Source organism: Pogona vitticeps, chromosome 5, assembly GCF_051106095.1.
Source record: "Pogona vitticeps strain Pit_001003342236 chromosome 5, PviZW2.1, whole genome shotgun sequence".
Lineage (NCBI taxonomy): Eukaryota > Metazoa > Chordata > Lepidosauria > Squamata > Agamidae > Pogona > Pogona vitticeps.
The window spans coordinates 92,464,823-92,477,588 of record NC_135787.1 but is presented as its reverse complement, the minus strand read 5'-3'; the positions used below and the strand labels follow the sequence as shown (position 1 = coordinate 92,477,588).

At 38.9% G+C, this 12,766-nt stretch overlaps 1 protein-coding gene across 1 annotated transcript in view; it reads right to left on the bottom strand.

The window, feature by feature from the left end:
• Window positions 1-12,766, bottom strand: part of SLC2A9 (solute carrier family 2 member 9) — a 203,114-nt gene that overhangs the window by 131,992 nt on the left and 58,356 nt on the right. The gene's annotated exons all lie outside the window — the stretch shown is intronic.

Sequence of the window (12,766 nt, the reverse complement as noted above, 5' to 3'; positions counted from 1 at the left end):
GCTAACTCTGTTCTTATCAATTAAGAGTGTCTTGATTTGATGAGACACCTCAATGAAGAATTTTCAAGCCTGTCAGATTCCTCACTGTCATTTGCAAGTTCTCTTTTTTTCCTTTTAAGGTCTTCATATTTTATGTAAACTGTATTTGAACAAAGATAGTATCCTTTGTATTCACAAAGGCTTTCACGGCTGGGATCTAATGGTTGTTGTGGGTTTTTCGGGCTCTTTGGCCGTGTTCTGAAGGCTGTTCTTCCTAACATTTTGCCAGTCTCTGTGGTCTGCATCTTCAGAAGGAACGTTAGGAAGAACAACCTTCAGAACACGTCCAAAGAGCCCAAAAAACCCACAACAACCATAGTATCCTTTGTTTCTGAGAAGCAAAATCACCAGCACCAAACAACTAGCTAATCATAAAAAAATGCAGACAACTCTTCTAAGGCTTTTACTCCTTAAAAAAAATCAGTGCAACAAAATAGTTATGACTATCGTTTTATCCAAGATGTACAATTTGTATGAAGGTGTTATTCTGTGCTCTTTTGCTTAATTTCTACAGAAAAACCTTTCTTGAAACAAAATTTGTCACCCTCTTGCAGATAAAAGAAAAGAATTTAACAGTTTCTCACATACCTGTGTGCAAGTGAGATAAAGGGTGCACATCCCTACCATGAAGTCACTGGGTTCAAAATGTTAACAACAAACTCCCCAACTACAGACTTGCCAAACAGTCTTGAGCAAGCATTTAGAATCATCATCCTTTAAACCTACTGTCGCATCCCCCCAGTGTCCCTTGTTTGTTCTCCCCCAAATACAGGTTCACCCTCAGGATGCGTTGCCTCTTTTTTTTTTAGCTCCCACCAGTGGATCTAGTCCACAATATACCAAATATATTTCAGACTCATGCTGCCAACACAACAGGTTTTATTGATCATTTAGTTGGTATGTAAATCACAGATGTAAATCACAGTTGTTGAGGATCATTCATTAAATTGGATTGGATTACACATTTACTTGTATGTTGTTGTTTTCATAGTAACCTCTTTAACAATATTCTTTAATCATCTGTCTATTCTCTATTCTCTATTCCTTTTAACTCTTTCCTATTCTCTATAACACTCCAACTTTCCAATCTCTGTCTTAACTCTCTCAAGTCAATGTCCTAACTCTATCACTTCCATTCTCTATCTCCCTCTCCTTCTCTCTCTAACTCTGTCACTCAAACTCCACCCCTCCTGTCCTGTCATAGGCTCCTGTACTTGAGCTCCATATGATGGACAGGAGTGATGTGGGCATTCCGCTACATACCTCGCCCCTTGGAAAGTTTGTTTCATGGGGTAAAACCTATTATTCTAAGCTGAATCAGAGCAATTTGACTTTGTTGTGGCTTGATTTGTAGTCTCTTTTACAGCTGTTTTTGGTTTAGGTGATGACATGAAGATTCCGGATTGTGTGGACACCCAATGTGATTTCATACGTGAAGAGATAATGCTCACCTGCTTATCTCCAGCTCTCCTTTATTATCTTTCTTTTTCTGTACAAAGGTGAACATCACACTTTAGCTTAATAACACCACCAAGAGTTATGCCTGCTGTCCTTTTGTAGAACAAAACAAACTATCGTAGAAACACACAATAATCAAATTAGAAGGAACCTATAAAGCTACTGAGTCCAACCCCCTGCTCAATGCAGGAATCCAAATCAAAGTATATCTAATAGATGGTTCTCTAATTTTCTCTTGGATGCGTCCAGCACTGAAGTGCATCTTCTGAGGCAACTGGTTCCATTGTCATACTCCTCTAACAGTTAAGAAGTTTTTATTGGTATTCAGCCTAAATGTGACTTCCTATAAATTGAGCCTATTATTACATGTCCTGCACTCTGGGATGATTGAGAACATTGATATCATCAAAAAGGTTATCTTATCTCATACTGAAATTAACCCTTTCAGGAAGCAATATCAGCTGTAATGGACCACAGACTCAAACTGAGAGTATTATAATGCATATATTATAGTGCTCTGAAGTAACTGTTAACAGTGTCATACATTTGACCTTGACAATGGATCATTTTATCAAGTATCTTCCTGAACTCAATATATGCTACATCCACAGCACTCTACTGATCTACCAACCTTGTAACTCTCTCTCTCTCTCTCTCTCTCTCTGTGTGTGTGTGTGTGTGTGTGTGTGTGTGTGTGTGTGTGTGTATTCTGGCATGAATAATTTTTGAGAAATCTATCAGGTCTCTTAGTAATCATAGCATTCTTTTACAAGTTTTCCCAAAATGACTATTTAATGATCTAGTTAGAAAATGATCTGATTTCTTAATATTAAGGTCAAATTAACCAGTTATTAATTACCCAGGTCCTCTTTTTTTTTCTTTTTTTTCTTTTTTTTTCTTTTTTCTTTTTGCCTTTCTGAGGTGGAAATCACATTTCCCAGTTTGTAGGGGTTTCACCTGTCCTCCAAGAACACTCAAAATTATAGACAAAATTCTAAGATTATGTCAACAAATATCTTTAGTACCCTTTCATGCGTTACATCTAGTCTAGAGACTTCTATTCATTTAAAATAGCCAGGTGTTTCAGTAACACTGCCTCTTCTGATATTTTGCGCTTTAACCTCCTCACTGTGTCATTATTCCCCTCTCACATGAGTATTGTTTGTTTTTTTAGAAGACAACACAGGACCTACCGCTTCTTGTTTTCTCTTGTTTTGTACATAGACAACCCCCTGCTTCTATTATTTTTAACCTCACTTACAAGTCTTGACACACTCTAAACTTCAGCATACCTCATAAATTCTGGGTACTTGTTTGTCCTCTTCTTGCTTTTCCTTCTACTTCTTGTACATGACTGATTCATGTCACAGATCATCTGAAAGCTCATCATATAGTCACTGGGAGCTTTTTTTAAATGCCTCCTATTTTTCTTTTTTATTGGTATGGTTTGTGTTTATGCTTTCAGTATCTCACCTTTAGGAAACTCCCACAAAAAGGGCAGAAACCAAAATGAAATGGATCTAGACAATCTGAACCACCCAGGAATGCTTATTGCTGAGATGCCAGTTATACCTTGCCCAAGGAGGGAATACTGAAGATTGAGAGATATTTTGGATTCAAGTGATATGGGATTCAAGAAGAGCTTTTTCAGCCGGCAATCCTATTAATGCCTCTCTTAGGAGTGCTAGAACCCTGGTTTGCATCAAGGAGGTATTAACTATATGATGGTCAATCCCTCTTTGAATGCCTTTATAAGCCAGGAAGGTCAAGTGTGACTCTCACCTCTCCAAGAATCCTGTCTCCATCCTCAAAGATGTGCACATGAAAAATGGCCATAAATACCATCCAAGCAGGGGCCAAAATTACACTCCTAGGCCTTTGTCAACAGCAGCATCCACATTCAAACAGATTCAAGTGATTTTATCTGCAAAATGATGTCTACATGGTCCAAAATGGGCCCTCAGGTGGTCTTCAATCTCCTATTGTGGGTCAGAGTGTAACAAACCTTTTACCAAACAACAAAGCTCTGCTGGACAGCTCTGTGCAAGGCAATAGCAGCAGAGAAGAATTTGGGGGTTTGCTACCATGATTGCCACACAGTAGTTTTCCAAAAGCTTTGTTCTGGTCAGTATCCTGCTTGTTTCATTACCACTCATTCACCAGAAAGTGAATGGCATAGCTTTAAGAAAAGGGATGTTGTTGTTTAGTTGTTAATTCATGACCGACTATTTGTGACTCCATGGACCAGAGCACGCCAGGCCCTCCTGTTATCCACTGCCTCCCGGAGTTGTGTCAGACTCATATTGGTAGCTTCGATGACACTGTCCAACCATCTCGACCTCTGTTGTCCCCTTCTCCTCTTGCCTTCACACTTTCCCAACATCAGCGTCTTTTTCAGGGAGCATTCTCTTCTCATGAGATGGCCAAAGTATTGCAGCCTCAGTTTCAGGATCTGTCCTTCCAGTGAGCACTCAGGGTTGATTTCCTTCAAAATGGATAGTTTGTTTTCCTTGCAGTCCAGGGGACTCTCAAGAGTCTCCTCCAGCACCACAATTCATAAGCATCAATTCTTCGGCAGTCAGCCGTCTTTATGGTCCACCTCTCACTTCCATACATCACTACTAGAAAAAAACATAGCTTGGACTATGCGGACCTTTGTCGGCAAGGTGATGTCTCTCCTTTTTAAGATGCTGTCTAGGTTTCTCATCGCTTTCTTCCCAAGAAGCAGGAGTCTTTTAATTTCGTGGCTGCTGTCACCTGCAGTGATCATGGAGCCCAGGAAAGTGAAATCTGCTAGTGCCTCCATATATTCCCCTTCTCTTTGCCAGGAGGTGATGGGACCAGTGGCCATGATCTTGGTTTTTTTGATGTTGAGCTTCAGACCATTTTTGCATTCTCATCATTCACCCTCATTATGAGGTTCTTTAATTCCTCCTCACTTTCTGCAATCAAAATGGTCTCATCTGCATATCTCAGGTTGTTGATCGTTCTTCCAGCAATCTTAATTTCGGTTTGGGATTCGTCCAGTCCAGCCTTTCACATGATGTATTCTCCATATTAGTTAAATAAGCAGGGAGACAATATACAGCCTTGTTTTACTCCTTGCCCAATTTTGAACCAATCAGTTGTTCTATATCCAGTTCTAACTATTGCTTCCTGTCCCACATATAGATTTCTCAGGAGATAGATAAGGTGGTCAAGCACTCCCATTTCTTTAAAAACCTGCCATAGTTTGTTGTGATCAACACAGTCAAAGGCTTTTGCATAGTCAATGAAGCAGAAGTAGATGTTTCTCTGGAACCTTCTGGCTTTCTCCGTAATCCAGCGCATGTTAGCAATTTGGTTTCTAGTTCCTCTGCCCATTCAAAATCCAGCTTGTACTTCTGGGGGTTATCAGTGCACATACTGCTGACACCTACCTTGTAGGATTTGAAGCTTCGCACATCATAAGGCATTTGGTTTAGATTAGACCTGACTAGCCCAGTGGTTTTTCCTACTTTTTTCAGTTTAACCTGAAGTTTTATCATAACAAATGACCTCACTTGGAGTGCAAACACCGCTGCGTTAATCAGGAAGGCACAACAACGGTTGTATTTTCTAAGGATTCTTAGAAAGCAACAATTGACTGAGAGTTTGTTAATCACCTTCTATCGGAGTTCAATTGAGAGCATATTATCCTACTGTCTCTGTGTATGGTTCACGAGCTGCACAGTGGCAGAGAAAAAGGCAATTCAAAGGGTGATTAAGACGGCCCAAAACATCATTGGCTGTTCACTCCCCTCTTTGGAAGAATTGTATAAGAACAGATGTAAGAGGAAGATATCTAACATACTGAAAGACTCCTCTCATCCGGGACATCAGCTCTTTAAATTATTACCATCAGGAAGGAGATTCAGGGTATTGAAAGCAAGGACAAGCAGATTCAAGAACAGTTTTTACCCAAGTGCAGTATTGAGTTTAAATGCGGGGCCATAGGTTTTTGGTGGAATTTTAATTGCTGAGAGAAAACGGGGTATCTATATTTGGATGGTGAAAGTTGTGTATATTTTAACTTTTTTTTGTAGTGTTGTCCAGTTTTACCTTGGGGAAGAGCACCTCATTTCGTTGCACCCACTTGTGAGCGCAATGACAAATAAATTTCTTATGTCTTATGTCTTATGTCTTACGTTTTGCTATATGAAGCTGATGATCAGAGCCACAATCAGCTCCAGGTCTTGTTTTTGCTAACTTTATAGAGCTTCTCCATCTTTGGCTGCAGAGAACATAATGAATCTGATATTGCCCATCTGGTGATGTCCATGTGTAGAGTCGCCTCTTGTGTTGCTGGAAAAGAGTGTTTGTGATGATCAGCTTGTTCTCTTGACAAAACTCTATTAGCTTTTGGCCTGCTTCGTTTTGAACTCCAATGCCAAACTAACTTGTTGTTCTTTTTATCTCTTGACTCCCTACTTTAGCATTCCAGTCCCCTATAATGAGAAGAACATCTTTCTTTGGTGTCAGTTCTAGAAGGTGTTGTCAGCCTTCATAGAATTGGACAGTTTCAGCCTCTTCAGCATTGGTGGTTGGTCTATAAACCTGGATTACTGTGATGTTGAAAGGTCTACCTTGGTTTTGTACTGAAGCCATTCTAGCATTTTTGAGACTGTATCCCAGTACAGCTTTTCCTGCTCTTTTGTTGACTGTGAGGGCTACTCCATTTCTTCTACAGGATTCTTGCCCACAATAGTAGATATGATAATCATCTGAATTGAATTCACCCATTCCTGTCCATTTTAGTTCACTGATGCCCAGGATGTCAATGTTTATTCTTGCCATCTCCTGTTTGACCACGTCCAGCTTACCAAGGTTCATAGATCTTCCATTCCAGGTTCCTATGCAGTATTTTTCTTTGCAGCATCGGACTTTCCTTTCACTTCCAGGCATGTCCGCAGCTGAATGTCCTTTCAGCTTTGGCCCAACCTGTTCATTAGCTCTGGAGCTACTTGTACTTGTCCTCCACTATTCCTCAGTAGCATGTTGGACGCCTTCCGACCTGAGCATCATATCTTTTAGCCTTTTGTTTCTGTTCATGGGGTTTTCTTGGCAAAGATACTGGAGTGGCTTGCCAGTTCCTGCTCCACGTGGATCACGTTTAGTCAGAATTCTCCACTATGACCTGTCCATCTTGAGTGTCCTTGCACGGTATAGCCCATAGCTTCTCTGAATTGCTCAATTCCCTTCGCCACGACAAGGCAGCAATCTATGAAGGGGAAGAAAAAGGATACATTGTGTCCAATGCTATGGACATTTTCCCATTCCACAGACTGATCAACAGAATAAACTGCCCAAGAGACACTCTCCCCAAGCTATATTCTGTGGGGACGGGCCTCCAAGAGGAACGTAGCCAGGCAAATGCCAGGCCACCAATTCCCAGCTCGCCCCTGTCAGCCTCCCTCAGCAGGTCATCCAACAGTGCGACCAGTGCCGTTTCTGTACCGTGGCACAGCCTGAATCCCGACTGAAACGGATCCAGAGTGTTAGTTAATGCAGAACCACTTGAAGCTGATCAGCCACCACCCTCTCGACCACTTTGCTAAGGAAGGAAACATTGGCAACGGGCCTATAATTGCCAATTTCGTCCACCGCCAAATTTGGTTTCTTCCTAATGGGCCTAATGAGTTTCTCCTTGAGGGCAAGAGGAACCTTGCCCTCCTGAAGAGACCCATTAATTACCACTGTGGCCCATTCTGTTGTTATAGGCCTGGCTGCTTTGATTAGTCAGGCCGGACAAGGGTCAAGAGAGGAAGTGGTGGCCCGACATTGATCAAGTGGTTGTCCACTATATCTGGTGTCACAGGCTGAAAGTGCTCGAGTGCCACTGGGCAAGGCGGAGTGCAAGACATCTCTACTCGATCCACTGTATTTAAAAAAGGAGGGAGATCCTGGTGGATGGCCTCCACTTTTGATTTTTAAAATGCTGCAAATTGGTCAGGTGAGATATTAGAGGGAGGCCCATCACCCAGACCAATTCCGGTTAGATCACGAACAATACGGAATAATTCCGCCTGCTGATTTGAAGCTTCGCTTATCTGGTCAGCGAAGTGTGATCATTTAGCAGCCTTCACCTTAGCCAGATAATGGTTAGTTGCGATCCTGACAGCTTTCTTATTATAATCTGTCGGTTCCTCTCTTCAAATGCACTCTAGCCGTCTCCTGTTTCGCTTCACTGCTCATAGGTCCCGATTATACCAGGACCCTGGCTGAGCTCTGCGCCTGAGAGGGCGTTTGGGAGTGATCGTGTCTATAGCCCTAGTAGCAGCGGCAAGCCAGCCTTCGACAGGGGCGCCAGACAGTGCAGCTGGAATCCTTTTCATGGTATCCTGGAATCACAGAGGATCCAGTAACCTTCGAGGGCGGACCATTGAAATAGGTCCATGCTCCCTGCGGGGAGGGTGTGCCACTGAGAGGTTACATTTTATTAGGTGGTGATCTAACCATGACAAGGGGACTGACACCCTTCCCCGCTCATCCAAGTCATGCACGCCAGGTCTGCATCCTCCTCCAGAATAAGATCTTGAATGATCTGGGATTTATTGGACACAGACCTGGCATTTAACAGCACCAGTTTTAGAGTGGAGGGCCGACTGATCTGCCTACCTCAGGACTGGCAGTTGGTCACAGATCCAGAACAGTGAACAGGCTTCAAACACAGATGATAAAAGCTTCCCTCGTGTACTTCACACTTCCAACAAACATTGGACACATCTGTATAAATCTTTGACAATTTTTCCGGAGTCATATGCCACCTGTAAAACATCTTGTATATGTTCTCCTTAAAATTAACCAATTTTGTAAGCTTTATATTATTTTGCCATATTTGTAACCATTGATCAATATCAATATTATGGCCTATATTTTGTGCCCACTTTCACTACATTCTTTAACCATCTTATCTTGCATTTTAATTTCTAACAAATAATTATAAATTTTCTTAATTATTTTATCTTTTGAGCCTAACAGAAGCTACCAAATACCATTTGTTCTGGATAGAAACCCTTTCTTTCGTCTTTTCTATATCTGGATTCCACCTATGCTCTGGACCATCAGTCTATATATATGTTTTGTGTCTTTTAACTCTTCTTTAGACCTTAACTCACAATCCTTTTTAAAATAAATCTTGATATCTTAGAAGCTTCGCTTCCGTCATAAGATTAGGTTGTGTAAAGGCCTCTATAGGTGATACCCATACTGGTGATCCTAATAGAGCTCTTCTTATCAAATGTGAATTGAAATGTTTTTGCTCTTTATCTTTTTTATACCATAGAAAAGCATGCCAACCGAACTGCAAATCATGTCCTTCCAAACTGAATAGTCTATCATTTTCCAAAATTATCCATTCCTTTATCCAGGCTAATACACAGGCTCGATAATACAAAACCCAATCTGGAAGACCAAAACCCGCCCTCTGTTTGGCATCTTGCATTGCTTTAATCTTGATTCTTGGTTTTTTACCTTGCCACACAAATCTCATAATTATCTTATTAAGTTCTTGAAAAAAAAGACTGTTTTAATATTATGGGAATTGTCTGAAATAAAATTTTAGGTAGAACGTTCATTTTAATGGTTGCAATTCTTACCATCAATGATAATTGTAATATGTACCATCTCTCCACGTTGTTCTGTATCTCTTTAATCAACTTCATATAATTATCTTTGAATAATGTGCTCATTTTCTTTGTGATTTGGATCCCTAAGTATCTTACTCTCTTTTCTTTTTGGAAGTTAGTCTTTTCGTTCTTGTTCTCTCATGTTTTTATCAAGTATTTTTGTTTTCTTTTAGTTTATTTTCATTCCTGCCATATTGCCAAAATTTTTCAGCATCTTCATCAAATCTTCTACTGAGTCCATTGGGTCTTCCAATATAATGACTAGATCATCTGCAAAGGCTTGGAGCTTATAAGTATGACCTCTTACTTTAATTCCTTTTAATTCCTTTTTAACTCTAATTTGTTTGGTTAATAGCTGCCTAGAGTGGTCCTCACCCGACCAGATAGGCGGGATATAAATAAATAAATAAATAAATAAATAAATAAATAAATAAATAAATAAATAAATAAATAAAAATAATATTTCTAGAGTAAGAATAAATAGTAATGGCTAGAGCAGACACCCCTGTCTAATACCTTTCTGTATTTTTATTTCTTTCGTCAACTTTCCATTAATTCTAACTTTTGCCTTTTGCTAGTTATAAATTGTTTTAATTAATTTTAAAAATCTTTCTCCAACTTGTAGCACTTCCAGTTGATACAGCATAAAAATTCCAATTCAGGTTATCGAAGGCTTTCTCCACATCCAAGAATATCGTAGCCATCTGTTTTTCTGGGTGAGCTTCAGAGTATTCCAAAGAATTTAAGATTATATTATTTTTCATCTGCCTTTTTGGAAGAAACCCTGACTGGTCTTCATGTATTAACTGTATTAAAATTCTTTTCAGTCTAGTTGCCAACATGGTCGCATATATTTTATAATCCACGTTCAGTAATGAAATCCGTCTATAGTTTTTGATTTCTTTACCTTCCATGTTTACCTTATGTATAAGGGAAATTAGCGCTTCTGTCCATGTTGGTGGCAATTCTTCCATTTTTTCTACAAATTTCAAAAGCTTCTTATATGGATTGAGCAATACATTTTCTAATTCTTTATAATATTCCACTGGCAGACCATCTGGCCCTGGTGCTTTCCCATTTTTTGTTATTGTTTTTTGAGGGCTTCTTTAATTTCTGCATATGTTAAGGGCTCATTTAAGGACTGAATTTGTCAGTTTCATTTTGTTGTGTTTCCATACATATTCTTTCTGAGCTTCTTTATCTACTTTCTTTCTATTTCTAATCTGGTAGAAATCCTAGAAATCTTTTTATTTCTTCTTGTTTAAATTTCTCCATCTGGGCTTCAAGATTAAAGGAAATATTAGGAGAAATAATACATAAAGGCCAAACAGGTTTCCTCCCTAAAAGGAAATTGTCATCAATCATAAGGACGATAATAGACATTTTAGAATACTATGAACTCATCCAGGAAAGCAGATGATGTTGATCTTTTTAGATGCAGAGAAAGCCTTTGATAATGTCAACTGGGAGTTTATGATGCTACAATTAAAGGAAATGGGAGTGGAAGGAAATTTTTTACAAATAATCAAAGCAATATACTCTAAGCAAGAAGCAAAGATTAAGGTCAATGGGAATTTAACGGAGAGTATACTGATTGAACAAGGCACAAGACAGAGTTGTCCGTCATCCCCTCTTTTATTTATATTAACGCTGGAAACCCTAAACAGACAAATAAGAGCTAATGAAAGAGTTAAAGGTCTAAAAATTAGAGGGGAAGAATTTAAGGTACAAGCTTATGCAGATGATCTGGTAATAATACTTGAGAATCCTCAGGGAGACCTAGAGGAAGTATTGAGAATCATAGAGGAGTACGGACAAGTAGCAGGTCTCCAAATCAATCATCAAAAAACAAAAGTTATGATTAAAAACATAAAGAAAGAAGAAGCTGGAAAACTGCTGAGAGAAATTAATTTTGAAGTAGTACAAAAATTAAATATTTAGGAGTTATCATCACCAAAAAACCCAGTAACCTAATGAAAGAGAATTGCCTTAGAATACAGAAGGAAATTCAGAAGAATCTGGAAGACTGGAGCAAGCTTCAACTATCATTGATGGGAAGAATTGCAACGATAAAGATGATGATTTTGCCTAAACTACTATTTCTTTTCCAAAATGCACCCATATTATTGAACTTTAAATATTTTAAAGAACTGGATCGCCTGACAACTAAATTTACATGGAAGACTAAGAAACCAAGAATAAAACTCAAGCTATTACAGGACTTGAAAGAAAGGGGAGGTGTAGGACTCCCAAACTGGCTATTATATTATAAGGCGTGTGCAATGACATGGATAAAAGAATGGATAACCCTGGTAAACCAAAGATTACTGAAACTAGAGGGGCATGACTTAAGCATGGGTTGGCATGCATATGTGTGGTATGGGAAAGATAAGGAACAATCACGCTTTATGGAACATATTGTAAGGAAAGCTTTGGGTCTAGTGTGGTACAAATTCCGAGCACAAACGTATAAGAAAACTCCATTATGGGTAGCCCCCATAGAAGCCTTTACGATGAAAGTGATGAATCAGAAAGGGATGATGCTAACTTACAAAGAACTACTTAATAGAGAACAAAATCTAAAAAGTAAGCAAGAATTAGAGGAACTAGGGGTGGCAACAGACTGGTGGTCATTGAATAAATTAGAATCAAGATACAGAAAAGATAGAAATTTGGGTTTTTTGAAGGTGAAGTACAGGTAGATAAACTCTGGATCTACTCTGATGAGAAAATAATAAAGAAAATGTATACATATTTATTGGAATATGAATTGGAGGATGAGAGGGTAAAGGAGACAATGATAAAATGATTTCGGTCATTTGGCAATGCCTCTGACAGAGCTAACTAAGAAAAGACAGCTTGTTAAGGTAAAATGGACTCCAGAATGTCAAGGTGCTTTTGAAGCCTTAAAGGCCAAGATTAGTGATGCACCTATACTGAAATCACCTGATTTTGACAAACCATTCATTTTACAAACAGATGCTTCAGAATTAGGTCTTGGAGCTGTGTTGTTACAGAAAGGAGAAGATGGGAATCTTAACCCAATGTCATATTTCTCCAGAAAACTCTTAGAAAGAGATATTACGCAGTTCCTGAAAAAGAGGCATTATCAATTATCTGGTCTTTAAATCTACTAAGTCCTTATCTATGGGGTCATAAATTTACTCTACAAACAGATCACAGGGCCTTAGTTTGGCTGCAGAAGATGAACTATCACAACCAAAAATTGTTGAGATGGAGTCTGGCATTGCAAGATTTTGATTCTGAAGTTCAGCATATTCCTGGAAGACTGAATGTAGTGGCAGAAGGTCTTTCCAGAATGTATTGTGAAGATCAAGATGTAACTGACCGTTGAAACTTTGTCAGTGTTTCACTGTTCCACTGTACTCAGAGTAATTACTGTTTTGTATTTACTAACATGACTGTTTTCTATTTTTCAGATAGTAGAAGTGCTTAACCAAGAGAATGTATTGATATGCTGCTATTAGAATATTTTCTACCTCAATGCTTTGCTAGTTTAAGTGCAATTTTGAATGTATTTATGTTAATCATTAGCATTTACTCTATGTAACCAATTAATTACTTTTAGTTACTGTACTTAGTTTGCCAAAAATGAGAACAGA